A 15,538-nucleotide genomic window follows, 5' to 3' on the forward strand; every position below is an offset into this window, starting at 1 on the left:
GTATGACATTCCCACTGGGTCTTCTTTACCAGTAATTTCTTTACCATTAATTTCATCACCAAATTTCCTTTATACTGATGAAAGTATAGTACTTACTTTAAAAAAAAAATGTGTATTTTTCATTGAAGAATCAGTGGCAGATAACATTCATGGCATTTGAGATTTTACTTAAATGTGGTATTCTATGGGAAAAGGCACATACATTTTAAAATACTGTTGTTTCCCCATTGCAGCAAAACCATGGGCATCTACAAACACCCAAACTAAGACATTCGAGTTGGTCGTGTTTCTCAAATAGTTGAGAGTGTATGTCTTGAAAATTGCGAGGCTTAATTTTTATTTTAAGTATTTTAATTAAAACACTGCCAGCATATTGTTTTATTTTTTACTAACATAGAATGTATTATTTGTTTAGGGTACAGGTCTGTGATTCATCAGTCTTACACAATTCACAGCACTCACATAGCACAGATCCTCCCCAATGTCCATCTCCCAGCCACCCCATCCCTCTGACCCTCCACCCCCGAGCAACCCTCAGTCTGTTTCCTGAGATTCAGAGTCTCTTATGGTTTGCATCCCTCTCTAATTTCATCTTGTTTCATTTTTTTCCTCTCTTCCCCTATGATCCTCTGTCTTGTTTCTCAAATTCCTCATATCAGTGAGATCATATGATAATTGTCTTTCTCTGATTGACTTATTTCGCTCAGCATAATACCCTCTAGTTCCACCCATGTCGTTGCAAATGGCAAGATTTCATTTTTTGATGGCTCCATAGTATTCCATTGTATATATATACCACTTCTTTATCCATTCATCTGTTGATGGACATCTAGGCTCTTTCCATAGTTTGGCTATTGTGGGCATTGCTGCTATAAACATTGAGGTGCACATGCCCCTTCAGATCACTACATTTGTATCTTTGGGGTAAATACCTAGTAGTGCAATTGCTGGGTCTTGGGTTAGATCTATTTTCAGCTTTTTGAAGAACCTCCATATTGTTTTCTAGAGTGGCTGCACCAGCTGGCATTCCTACCAACAGTGTAGGAGGGTTCCCTTTCTTCTAACAGACAAAAATATACCCTAAATCTAGTGAATAACTTTGTTCTATTCACCTGTCTGATCACATTCTCTCCCTTTCTTTTCTTCTGCCTTTTTCAACCAACTTATCAATTCCTTCTCTAAAACCTTTTTTTTTTTTTTCTCATTTTATTTATTTTTTCAGCGTAACAGTATTCATTCTTTTTGCACAACACCCAGTGCTCCATGCAAAACGTGCCTTCTCCATTACCCACCACCTGTTCCCCCAACCTCCCACCCCTGACCCTTCAAAACCCTCAGGTTGCCCCAACCTCCCACCCCTGACCCTTCAAAACCCTCAGGTTGTTTTTCAGAGTCCATAGTCTCTTATGGTTCGCTTCCCCTCCCCAATGTCCATAGCCCGCTCCCCCTCCCCCAATCCCACCTCCCCGCAGCAACCCCCAGTTTGTTTTGTGAGATTAAGAGTCATTTATGGTTTGTCTCCCTCCCAATCCCATCTTGTTTCATTTATTCTTCTCCTATCTCCTACCCCCCCATGTTGCTTCTCCATGTCCTCATATCAGGGAGATCATATGATAGTTGTCTTTCTCCGATTGACTTATTTCACTAAGCATGATACGCTCTAGTTCCATCCACGTCGTCGCAAATGGCAAGATTTCATTTCTTTTGATGGCTGCATAGTATTCCATTGTGTATATATACCACATCTTCTTTATCCATTCATCTGTTGATGGACATCTAGGTTCTTTCCATAGTCTGGCTATTGTAGACATTGCTGCTATAAACATTCGGGTACACGTGCCCCTTCGGATCACTATGTTTGTATCTTTAGGGTAAATACCCAGTAGTGCAATTGCTGGGTCATAGGGTAGTTCTATTTTCAACATTTTGAGGAACCTCCATGCTGTTTTCCAGAGTGGTTGCACCAGCTTGCATTCCCACCAACAGTGGAGGAGGGTTCCCCTTTCTCCACATCCTCTCCAGCATCTGTCATTTCCTGACTTGTTCATTTTAGCCATTCTGACTGGTGTGTCTAAAACCTTTTTTAAGTTTAATTTTTATGGCCATATTCCATCCCTTCATTGTATTTACCCCTATTTTGTGTATATATATTTCTCTAAAATTTTGGGAGGCAGGTTCTCCTAACAGACCAAAAATGCACCCCAAATCTAGTGTGTGTCTCTGTTCTATTCACCTGTCTGATCATATTCTTCATATATATTTTTTTCTTTTCCCCCGGGTCTCAGATATCTTCTGATTTGTTTAGTGTATTTTTTTCTGCGGTCTTTGTTGCCCTTTTAGCATTTTGTTCGCTCATTCATCTGTTCTCTGGACAAAATGACAAAACGGGAAAACTCACCTCAGAAAAAAGAACAAGAGGCAGTACTGACTGCCAGGGACTTAATCAACATGGACCTTACTTAGTAAGATGTCGGAACCAGAGTTTGGAATGACTATAAAGGTACTAGCTGGGCTTGGGAAAAGCACAGAAGATACTAGAGAATCCCTTTCTGGATAAGTGACAACTAAAATCTAACCAAGTTGAAATCAAAAAGGTTATTAATGAGGTGCAATAAAAAATGGAGGCTCTAACTGCTAGGACAAATAGGGCAGAAGAGAGAATTAATAGTACAGAAGACCAAATGATGGAGAATAAAGACGCTAAGAAAAAGAAACAACTACTGGGTCATGAGGGGAGAATTTGAGAGATAAGTGATACCATAAGATGAAACAATATTAGAATAATTGGGATCCCAGAAGAAGAAGAAAGAGGGGGGCAGAAGGTATATTGGAACAAATTACAATGGAGAACTTCCCTAATTTGAGGAAGAAAACAGGCATCAAAATCCAGGAGGTACAGAGAGTCCCACAAAATCAATAAAAATAGGTCAACACCTTAACATCTAATAGTAAAACTTACAAATCTCAAAGACAAAGAGAAAATCCTGAAAGCAACTTGGGCCAAGAGATCTGTAACCTACAACAGTAGAAACATTAGATTGGCAGCAAACTTATCCACAGAGACATGGAAGGCCAGAAAGGACTGGCATGATATATTCAGCACACTAAATGAAAAAAATCCACAGCCAAGAATACCTTACCCAGCTAGGCTGTCACTGAAAATAGAAGGAGAGGGAAAAACCTTCCAGGACATACAAAAACTAAGAATTTGCGACCACCAAATCAGCCCTACAAGAAATGTTGAAAGGGGTCCTTTAAGGAAAGAGAGATCCTAAAAGTAACATAGACCAGACAGGAACAGAAACATTGTATAGTAACAGTCACCTTACAGACAATACAATGGCATTAAATTAGTATCTTCCAATAGTTACCCTGAATGTAAATGGGCTATACGACAGGGTACCAGATTGGGTAAAAAAAACAAGACCCATTCATGTGCTGTCTGCAAGAAACTCATGTTAGAACCAAAGACAACTCCAGATTTAAAGTGAGGCAGTGGAAAACAAGTTACCATGCTAATGGATATCAAAAGAAAGCTAAGGTGGTAATCCTTATATCAGACAAATTAGGTTTTAAACCGAACACTGTAAGAAGAGATGAGAAAGGACACTGTATCGTACTTAAAGGGTTCTGTACAACCAGATCTAACAATTGTAAACATATATGCCCCTAACATGGGAACAGCCAATTATATAAGCCAATTAATAACCATCAAAGAAGTGCATCAAAAATAATGCAATAATAGTAGGGGACTTTAACATCCCCCTCATTGAAATAGACAGATCATCTAAGCAAAAGATCAACAAAGAAATGAGGGCTTTCAATGAGATACTGGACAAGGATATGTTTTAAACTACAAACTTTGCTGCCATTATACCTAAAGATTCATCACTTATACATACAGATTTCCTTAGTATAATGATACCCTTGAGGACATACTGAGATAAAAGGAGTGTTGGAGTGTTTGCTTCTGTTCCAAGGGCTCTACACCACTCTTCGAGTCTTGCTTCCTCCCCCCCCCCCAATTTCCTATATCTTCTTTCTCTTTCTGCTCTCACTTCTTGCTGTTGTCTACAAACTACCTCTAACCTTCCTCTTCCTCTAACCATTCAAAATAAAAAAGCTTGTCAAAATGGTGAGCAAAAGAAATTCTGAACTGGGGCCCAGAAAGATTACTACTTTGTGTCTCCTATTTTTCATTACTTGGAAACTCTAGATCTTTTCTCCTAGCAAAGTGCTTGAGTAGCCAAGTTTCAGAAAGTGGGATATTACTGTATAGGTTGAGATGTGTACGATATTGATAGAAGGGAGAATGAAACCAAGAGTATGGGAGTGCTCCCTGCATGTGACATTCTATGAGAAAGCTATACGATTAGATACCAGCATTTTCCCTGTTAATAACTTCAAAGTATTTCTCTGGGCAAGTTCCTAGAAGAGACCTCTAGCATCCACTGTGAACTCCAGGGGGAAGGAAGAGAACAGTGTCATGCACACAGACAGCTTTAGCTGTCCCTGAGTCATTCAGTTATTGTGTGTGTGTGTGTGTGTGTGTGTGTGTGTGTGTGTGTTTTAATTTCCTAAAAACATTTTGAAAAGCATCCTGAAATTTCTTAGTCACTTGTTCATGTTTTAAACTGGACAAGTGGTTGTTAAAAACACTGGAAAGTCAGTGAAACATTACATTTCTCAGGCAACTACCAGATAGCCTAATTCAGCAGGTCTGGCCTGGACTCCAGAATCCACAGTTTTAGCATCCATTACATGTGATTCTGGTCCAGAGGGATGATCAGTACTGATCCAGACAGCATCTTTAATAGCCTTTTCCATAAGAGAAACCATTTTCTACTTCATTTCGCTTTACCACTTTTTCTCACTCATACCTTGGTTCCCTATCACTTTAGTGATGCTAAAACCCAAATTTATCATTCATTTCCCTGTCCCCAGTGGTTACATATTGAGCCTAGACTCAGTTATTTATAACAATGACACATAGAAATTAGGACCAATTGAGTTGACAACATAGAAGGCAATTCAACATTCTCTAAAACAGGTAACAACAAAACCGATTACCACAGCACTGGTTCCAGTTATATGCTTACGTAGTTCTTTTGCGTGGGGGACATTTAGGCTGGTTAGGAAGTGTATGTAGTTAGTGCATGCTGTCAATGCTCCAAACACTGTGTTCATGGAAACAACTCTTAGAACCAAGTGATGCACTCTCCTTTCTCACCAAAAACCTTTAAAAAAATTACCAGCACGTAATTAGCTTATATATTTTAATCAATTGTGGACAACAATATAGCGCTATTTTTAACAGCTAAGGACAGTTAACACTATGCTTACTCTACTCTCATGCCTGTCCCAGCTGTGCATTTTACAGCGATCAACTCCTTTGTTCCTCCTAGCCCATTGGTTTATAGATGAAGCCCTTTGCCTGCTGTCAAACAGCTCATGAGTGTTGGAGCTGAAATTCAAACCCAGGCACTCTCAACGTGAGTTTATGTTCTAATAAAAGCAACTTTGAAGTTGGGTAGTTGAATCCTGACTGCTACTTACTAATTCTAAAACCCTCGCTGAGCTACTAAACCCTTCTAAACTATTTCTGAAACTTACTAAGCCATGGCTTTCTCATCTCTGAAATGAGAAGAGAGCTTACCATTCCCGTGAGGGCTAATTATGTAATAGAGGTCTCAGGAGGGCTCATGGGGAGAGCATGTACCCAATAGCATACTGACTGTGAAGTGGGGCAAGACCTTACCCCAGCTACAGGAAAATTATGCACAAAATTATTATGTGCATATAATTGTTTCATTAAGAATTTAATTATACAGGGCGCCTGGGTGGCTCAGTCATTAAGTGTCTGCCTTTGGCTAAGGTCATGATCCCAGGGTCCTAGGATTGAGCCCTGCATTGGGCTCCCTGCTTGGCGGGGAGCCTGCTTCTCCCTCTTGCACTCCCCCTGCTTGTGTTCCCTCTCTCACTGTGTCTCTGTCAAGTAAAAAAAAAAAAAAAAAAAAAAAGGAATTTAATGATACAACTAACTCAACTGAGTCAAAAACTGGAAGGTTTCACATAGCTGGCAGATCTCTTTCAGGAAGATTCTCAACAAGTCGATACACAAGACATGACACGTTGGTTAAAATGAAACTTCACAGTGAAGTTTGGAGCATGAAGAAAGCCCTTGTTTTTTGAAAATATTTTGCGGTTTTTCAGGGGAAACCTTTATGTAGATAGCAGTGATGATTACAGAATCATGCCTACCTTCTGCGCTAGAGCTATGTTCTCTCCATGTCATTCCATTAAGTCCTAGAGCTACAGTTCAGGAAATGGTCTTAGGAAGACATGTGAGCTGCGTCTTCTCTGCCAGGGCAGTGACTTTCTGCAAGCCTCACTGTCTTGTACCTCCCTGAGCGTCCGCCGGCCCAGGACTACACACCGTGGCAGGAACAGAATGAGCTCTCTGCTTTGATGAGAACAGTAGGGGGACACCGGTGCAGCATTTTACAAGAGTTGCCGAAAAGAGGTGGCTTTAACTGTCTCTCCAGTTTTGAATGGTAATACTTGGTAAATAACAAAGGGCCTTCCCCTTATTCTTAAATACATAGACATTTTTCCTGATTCAACATGTGTTAAACAAAATGACCAGCCAGAGAAGAGAGTGATTAGATACTAATAGATCTGACAATTTATTGATCAATATTATGTACCAGGCTAGTCTAAGTATTTTTACATATATTAATATAGCTCAGTCTTCCTAACAATGATGTGAAGTAGCATTACTGTTTTTTTTAAAAAAAGATTTTATTTATTTGACAGACAGGGATCACAAGTAGGCAGAGAGGCAAGCAGAGACGCTGGAGGGAGGTTGGAGGGGGGAAGCAGGCTCCCCGCTGAGCAGAGAGCTGGATGCAGGCCTCGATCCCAGGACCCTGAGATCATGACCTGAGCCGAAGGCAGAGGCTTAACCCACTGAGCCACCCAGCATCCCAGCATTATTACTTTTATTGCCCCTTTACAGATAATGAAACTGAGGCCCAGAAAATTTAAGCGATGCACCCAAGTTCATATCTCTGTAGTTGTTTTGTTTGTTTGCCTTTTTTAGGGAGAGAGCCCGGGATGAGGGGGTGGGCAGAGAGAGAGAGAATCTCAAGCAGACTCCCTGATGAGCCCAAGGTGGGGCTCAATCTCACGACTCCAAGATCATGACCTAAGCTGAGATCAAGAGTCAGAGGTCTAACAGATGGAGCCCCCAGGCACCCCTGAGCCTGTGATTTTTTCAGCATGCTACGCTACCTTCCCAAAGTGGATCTTCAAAGATTATGAACACCCTTACACAGAAGTGGTGAAGGCACCATGCTACTGATTTGCAGGGAAATCAACTCCTTCCTATCAGGCTGGGCTAGACTTATGCTGTAGTAACATCACCACAATCTCAGTACCTTAACACAAAAACAGGCGTATTTCCTGCTCAAGCAAACTTGGCTGCAGGTCCGGGTGACTCTTCTGGGTGGCCGTCCTCTGTGTGGCCCTGCAGCCTGTTGGGGTGAGGGCAGCTTCCCCATCCTTTAGCCACATCATCTGATACATATTCTTGGGAAGCTGTGGCAGGCGAGGAGAGAACAGCAGGGTCTTGCACAAAGTGGTTAAAATGTGGCCCGGAAGTCACTCAGGTTGTTCCTGCTCAGAGATTATAAGCCAGAACTCGTTTCAAGGCCCTGCCCAAACATGGGGAAGGAGGCAAGTTGGAGGCAGTCTGCCACTTGTCTGGAAGCAGAGCCCAACAGGGCAGCAGTGAGCAGCACCAGCGTCTGCCACACCACCAGGATCTCCTCTTCGATTCTCCCATCCCGTTAATCACAGACAACTGCATCGTAGTTTGGGAAAATACTGCTGCGGTTAAAAGCCCCTGACACAGGGTCTTTTTTTTTTTTAATATTTTATTTATTTATTTGACAGAGAGAGATCACAAGTCGATAGAGAGGCAGGCAGAGAGAGAGAGAGGGAAGCAGGCTCTCTGCAGAGCAGAGAGCCCGATGCGGGACTCGATCCCAGGACCCTGAGATCATGACCTGAGCCGAAGGCAGCGGGCTTAACCCACTGAGCCACCCAGGCGCCCCGACACAGGGTCTTTGGACAAAAGAAATCAAGGGGCAGTGTAGGGCTGGCAGGTCTCCTGGTGAAGTGTCACTTTTGGCGGTCCCCAAATGGTAGCAAGACATTGGCCCTGCACCCACAGGTTTCTGATCGTAGATCGGAGAAAAGCTTCCATAAGCCAAGTGATGGCGTGTCTTGCTCCAGTCCCAGAGAAATGGAGGAAGGCTCGCAAAGGAGTCACCGTGCTCTGTGAATGCTGTGAGAGGTAAATGCAACCACCCTTCCTCTGCCCTCTCACTGACCTCACCGACCTCCTCTCCTCCTTCCACAAATGTGCCAAGGCGCTTCCATCTCAGATCGACAGTCCTCCGCCAGCAACGCCCAGGTCCCAGATTTTCATCTGACTTTCTCTCTCACTCTATGTCTTTGACCAGATGTCACCTCCTTGGAAAAGGCTTCCCTTGACCACCCTAGGCAAAACAGCAACCCTGGTTACTCTCTCCATCTACTCGCTCTGCTTTCTCATGCTCCCTATCTGATAGCTATTCCTCCTCCAGAGTGTGAACTCCAAGAGCACAAGAACCGTGTCTTGTTCACTGTTAAGTCCTAGTGCTGAAACAGTGCCATAATGTGCATCGATGGTTGTTGAGCGGGTGAACTGATGGGTCTATTTTCCACAGTAAGGCAGTAGAGGGCAGGTACTCACAAACACTTCGGGTACTGGAATAGAACAGATTGTCTTTCTTCAGCAGCGGAATGAAGCCAGCATCACTTGTCTGGTTGAAGTCCATATGCTACAAGCACGTTTGCACTAGCAGTATTGCTCGACGGCCCCAAAAGGAAAGCAAGGAAGCTTAGATGATCTCAGCTACTGGGATGAGAACTAATCAGAAAATCTTTTTAAAGGAGGTCAGCTTTGAAAACTGTTTGGAAAGTAGGGAAGAGGAGTTACCTGGAAGAGAAGAATGGAGATGTTCTGAGTGTCCAGGAGTGCTTTCTTCCCATACTCCCACGTGCCCTACAAAGCATCTTAGGGTTTGGGCCTGAGAAAATGTTATGAATCTAGGTCATGGCAAATTTGGAAGAGAAGGGGAAACTGAGCCTTGGATAGTTTTCCACAAACCTCTATAGTAACCTGTGTACCAAGGGATAGTAGAATCTGGGGAAAAATAAAGGAGCTAGTTTCTGAATGAGTGCCTTCTCCAAGCTGCATGAGTTTTGAAGGGAATTGCTAGAATGTCTCACGATGTTCCCTAAACCATACAGGATAAAGTTATTGGAAGTCTTGAGCCTTGGAAGCCTCAAGAGCTCTCAGAAAGTAATTGCCGCAGGCTCTAGATTTCACTGTTGCCTGGCTCCTCCTGATCTAGAAGCTACTGCTTCCCTTGGCGGTCCTCTCAGTGCCATGTGGCAAGTTTTTTTACACTGATTATGGTGGGAAATGGTTCTCTTCCTACCAGAGCTTATGATTATTAGGGTGCCAAAGGCTATCTTGACTTTTTGATTTTTATGGTCCTTTTTTTAAAAAAAAAAACAAAAACAGGGGCACCTGGGTGACTCAGTGGGTTAAGGCCTCTGCCTTCAGCTCAGGTCATGATCCAGGGTCATGGGATCGAGCCCCGCATCAGGCTCTCTGCTCAGAGGGGAGCCTGCTTCCTCCTCTCTCTCTGCCTGCCTCTCTGCCTACTTGTGATCTCTGTCTGTCAAATAAATAAATGAAATCTTTAAAAAATAATAATAATAAATAAAAAAACAAAAACAAAATAAAACCCAAGACATGAAGGAGGGGCTTCTTTGGTGCTAGGCAAAAGCACCCAATGTTGGACTCACAAAATACTTTGCTACACGAGTAACAAATGAGTGTTGCAGGATAGAGTACTGACGGCATCACCGTTCTACTTCAAGGTCATCTTGGCTCTCTGGGATGTTTCCCCCTTACCCAAATGGGCACCTTTTCCCCGTATCTTCGCTAACGTGATGTTTGTTCAAAGACGTCCTTATGACCTCATGCCCTGGCTCTTCCCAAGCTCCTCGGCAACATGTTTACTGAAACTGTAAACCACCAGTACAGAGAAAGAGGGGAGACTGGGTGTGGGGAGGCAGCCAGCTTATGAGTCAGCCCAAGGTCTGCACACCTCCCAGAAGAAAGGAGTTGACACTTGACCCTACATGGTGGAAACGATCAGAAATGGATCATCACCCAGCAAAGATGTTGTAGGAGGAGGGGTGGAAACCTTAGGCGGGTCATCTGAGCAAACCCCTGAAGTCCTCCCCAACCTGGAGGCTGTGTGGTATCTGTGAAGTCCCAAGGATTGGAGGCCAGTGCCACCTGGAGGTCGTTCGGGGCTGCTGGCTCTGCTGCCCAGTGAGCGCATTGCTCTCTCTCTGCCGGGAGTGCTCTTCTTCCCCCTCCCTCTGGGTGGCATCTGCCCCCTCAAAGACTTCCAGCAGCACTTTGATCCAAACTCTTCCCTCTGGCCTATATGATCTGGCTTTCTGACTTCGCCCTGATTTCTCTCTCTCATTACAATTAGATACTGGCCTCTTTTAAAATTGCTGCCCCAGGTTCCTTGCATATACTCTTCTCTCTGCCTGGAATGCTCTTCGAATGGGAGGTCACTTCTTTTCCCTGAGATCTCCCTGCAGCAGAGAGGCCTTCCTTAATGTCCCAGTTCGAGGTAGCTGCTCGATCATGTCACCCTCTTAATACTCTAAATAGCACTTATCACTCAGAAATTATTTGTAATTGCTAGTTTGTCTAGCAATTGTCCATCTCGTCACTGATTCGTAGGTAAGCTCCATCAGCACTTTGCACGTGGTCTGTACTCCAGCAGGTTTGCTGAAAGAGCAGACGGACGAATGAAGGATGCTTAAGAAACATCACGGAAACAATAATTTCAGAGAACTTCGTTATTTTCCTCCCGCTCAGCCCCCCACGAGAAGACTGTCCTATGTAACCACAAGGGGTCTCTTCCTGTGCTGTGGGGCCTCAACAAGCCTACTGCCCAGAAATCGAAACAGCCACCAGATGGTGCTGTTGACACACTTTTCAATCCCAAGGATTCCCGTATCTAGGAAGGGTCCTCCTGACCTGATGCAACAGGCTGCTTTCTTCTGCCTCTCCTTTCCTCTCCCTCCCTTTCCTCAACTACCACCCCCTCCGACTTTTTTACAAGAGCAGTTGAAGGGCAGTGGCCTGCAGCAAATGCTGGGAGATGACAGGAGGAGCTGATTCTTTGGAATCAGCCTGAAAAAGGAAGGGTAATGTTTGAACGGCGCCGCACAGGACTTGGATGAAAATGTCATGTCTGGGGGCGCCTGGGTGGCTCAGTGGGTTAAGCCTCTGCCTTCGGCTCAGGTCATGATCTCAGGGTCCTGGGATCGAGCCCCACATCGGGCTCTCTGCTCAGCGGGGAGCCTGCTTCCTCCTCTCTCTCTCTCTGCCTGCCTCTCTGCCTACTTGTGATCTCTGTCTGTCAAATAAATAAATAAAAAATATTAAAAAAAAAAAAAAGAAAATGTCATGTCTGGAGATCTCTCACGGGGGCTGGCTTTCACTGTGAAATTCCATAATTTCAAAGGGTGATTTTATGATTTTAAAGTTTCCTGTTTTCAGGAAATGGCATAAACTGTGTAGAGCCTGGCTTCTCTGTTGCCAAAGCTGGATGCACGCTGGAATTCCCTGTGGAGCTGTTTTAAAATACAGATTTCTACATGCCATTAAATCAGGTGTCTCTTTGATGGCCAGAGAACTTGTATTTTTACAAAGAACTCTCCAGAAGATTCAGTGTCATCCACGATTTAGGAGCCATCCCTCCGGTTTCCCTTCTAGGCCCTTGTCAGTCCTGCCTGTCTGGGCTTAACCCGGCCCCAGGCCAGGGTCACCCAAGTATGGTTGCAGGATGTTCATCATTAACAGGAGTCTCCCAGCCCCCAGCTTCCAAAGATCACGTGACCCCAAGGTTTGTAGAAAAATGGATCAAATAGATTTATGGCGGTTTTTTTTAGCTGTAAAATTGCTTAGAGCCACACAACACCATAGTACATTAAAGTCTGTGAGAGGAATATTAATGTTGGATCACAGAAACATTTTATTCACAGAACATTTCTTCAGAACACAGGAACCATTGTCTAGTTGAACGTGATCTAGACTAGGCGTCAGGAATTTTTGTTTTGGTCACAGCTTCTTTATTATTATCCTTATTATTGAGAGAGAGAGAGTGTGAGCCCTCCCGGGGGCTGGGGGTCAAAGGTGAAGGGACTGAGAGAGTGTCTCAAGCAGGCTCCACGCTCGGTGCGGAGCTGGATACCATCCGGCTCCATCAATCTCACCACCCTGAGATCATGACCTGAGCTGAGATCAAGAGTCAGAGGTTCAACCGCCTGAGCCACAGGCGTCCACCACTGCTTTATTCATAACTGCACGCCTAAAGTAGTTATGGCCACCGAACTCCATACCAGATTTGAGGGATACCGGCCGTGTGACTTTTCTAAGTTATTCCATCCCTTGAAGTCTCCACTACCTTATCTGTAACAAGGGGCTAGTATTTGCAGTCATGACTATTCCAGAAGTGTTGAGGGACAAACAAAGTGGTATACAGGAGCAGAGCAAAGTGTCACGGAAGCGAGAGGTGGAGGTGTGTGTGTCTAGCGGGATGTGAGAATTAGTCCAAAACCTCTCTAGAGTTGAAGGTTTTCTTTCTTTCTTCCTTTTTTTCTTCCTTCCTTCCTTCCTTTCTTCCTTCCTCTTTCTTCCTCTCTCTTTCTTTCTTTCTTTCTTTCTTTCTTTCTTTCTTTCTTTCTTTCTCTTTTTTAAAAGATTTTATACAAAGACACAGCCAGAGAGGGAACACAAGCAGGGGGAGTGGGAGAGGGAGAAGTAGGTCTCCCTGATGAGCAGAGAGCCCCATGCGGGGCTTGATGCCAGGACCTTGGGATCACAACCTGAGCCGAAGGCAGATGCTAAATGACTGAGTCACCCAGGCGCCATTTTTTTTAAAAAAAAGATTTATTTATTTACTGGGGCATCTGGGTGGCTCAGTGGGTTAAGCCTCTGCCTTCAGCTCAGGTCATGATCCCAGGATCCTGGAATCAAGCCCCGCATTGGGCTCTCTGCTCAGCAGGGAGCCTGCTTCCCCCTCTCTCTCTGCCTGCTGCTCTGTCTACTTGTGATCTCTGTGACAAATAAATAAATAAAATCTGTAAAAAAAAAAGAGATTTATTTATTTATTTTTATTTGAGAGGCAGAGAGAGAGAGAGAGAGCACACAGAGGGAGAGAGAGAGGGAGAAGCAGACTCTGCTGAGCAGAGAGCCCGCATGGGGCTTGATCCCAGGACCCTGGGATCATAACCTGAACTGAAGGCTACTCGAGCGCCTCGAGCTGAAAGATTTCAAGCTAGTGTGTACATTTATAAACATTTATTATAATAGCTGTCATCCGTAATAACTTTGTTGTAATGGAACTAATTCACATGATTAGTTTTAGAAATCAGATAGAGTCACAGATCTTTATAATAAAACATAATTTCCATTCACTTTCAAATTTCTACTGCCTCTCGAGACAACCTTTTCAATTTGTTTAGGTGTCTCTTCTGATATTTACCATTCAGTTTCTTTTTTTTTCCCCAAAGATTTATTTCTTAGAGAGAGAGAGTGCTTGAGAGGGAGAGAGCAGGGCCAGAGGAAGAGGGAGAAACAGACTCCCCACTGAGCAGAGAGCCCAATGGGGGACTCGAACCCAGGACCTCGAGATCATAACCTGAGCCGGAGACGGACACTTAACTGACTGAGCCACCCAGGTGTCCCTACGACCCAGTTTTGAAAATAATGTGCTACCTCTTGATTTTTCTTTTTCTTTTAAAGATTTTATTTATTTATTAGTCAGAGAGAGAGAGAGAGAGCACAGGCAGACAGAGAGGCAGGCAGAGGCAGAGGGCGAAGCAGGCTCCCTGCGGAGCACGGAGCCCGATGTGGGACTCGATCCCAGGACTCTGGGATCATGACCTGAGCCGAAGGCAGCCGCTTAACCAACTGAGCCACCCAGGCGTCCCTACCTCTTGATTTTTCAATGTTAAACATCGTGTATTAACTTCTTCCCCTGAGGCTGAGGGAGAGCTTCTTTGGCTGGTGCTGTGTCTGGTTACTGCCCCATCCCTGCCCAACAGCACACACACATCTGCACTCCATCTACATCTTTAGTTCTAGTTACACTGCAGAGCCCTTCGATCAGTATCATTTTCTATGTACTTACTAATTCATCCTCGGTGCCTATTGTGGAACTACAAATTTCCTCTCGATATGGTTCCACACATCAGATGCTCTCTGTTTCTGTGTGTTGTTCTCTTTGGAGAGTGGGGATGAAGGGGTGTCCCCTGAAACCCTTCCTCTTCCCACTCAAATATAGAATGGTGAGATGAAACAAGATGGGACCTGGGAGGGAGACAAACCATAAGAGACTCTTAATCTCAGGAAACAAACTGACGGTTGCCGGGGCATTGGTGGGGAGGAATGGGGTGGCTGGGTTATGGACACTGGGGAGGTTATATGCTATGGTGAACACTGTGAATTGTGTAAGACTGATGAATCACAGACCTGTACCCCTGAAACAAATAATGCATTAGATGTTAATTAAAAAAAAAAATCTAGAACAGTGGTTCTCTGGAATTGCTTCACAGCTGTGATTGCTGTGGGACTACCCTTGGACTTCTCTCTGTGGGGAATCCCTTATTTCCTGACTCACACCTTCCTGTCTTATTTTATTTCCTCTTTGTGATGGAAAATGGTGCAAGGGAAATAATTTTTGTGAATTTGCATCTCTGAAAAAAATTCTTTTTTTCCTACCGTTACCCCTTTTGATGATTTGGATCAATATAGAATTCTAGATTGAAAATCAATTCCCCTTATATTTTGAATTTTTTTTCTCTCTTCTGTGGCAAATCCAGCTGTTGAGAAGTCAGATGTCATTCTGTTTCTTGGTCCTTATATGTGAACTATTTTCCTCTTTGGACACTTTTATGATCTCCTTTTCCCTTCGGTGGGGGTCTTTGTAAATTAATTGTGCTGGGCATTCAGTGGCCCCCTTTTTTTTTAAATTTAAATTTCTTTTCCGTGTTCCAGAATTCATTGTTTATGCACCACATCCAGTGCTCCATGCAATACGTGCCCTCCATAATACCCACCACTGGGCTCACCCAATAGGAAATATATGGTCTTTGGTTCTGGGGATCTAAAATACTTCCTTTAAGTTTTCTTCTCAGTTATTTTCCCAACACCCATTGCTTGGATGTTGGAACTTCTCCCTCTCTCTCTTTTAAAAGATTTTATTTATTTATTTGACAGAGAGAGAGCACAAGTAGGCAGAGAGGCAGGCAGAGAGAGAGGAAGGGAAGCAGGCTCCCTGCTGAGCAGAGAGCCCGATGCAGGGCTCGATCCCAGGACCCTGAG

This window comes from Meles meles, chromosome 8 (genome assembly GCF_922984935.1).
Source record: "Meles meles chromosome 8, mMelMel3.1 paternal haplotype, whole genome shotgun sequence".
NCBI classification, from domain to species: domain Eukaryota; kingdom Metazoa; phylum Chordata; class Mammalia; order Carnivora; family Mustelidae; genus Meles; species Meles meles.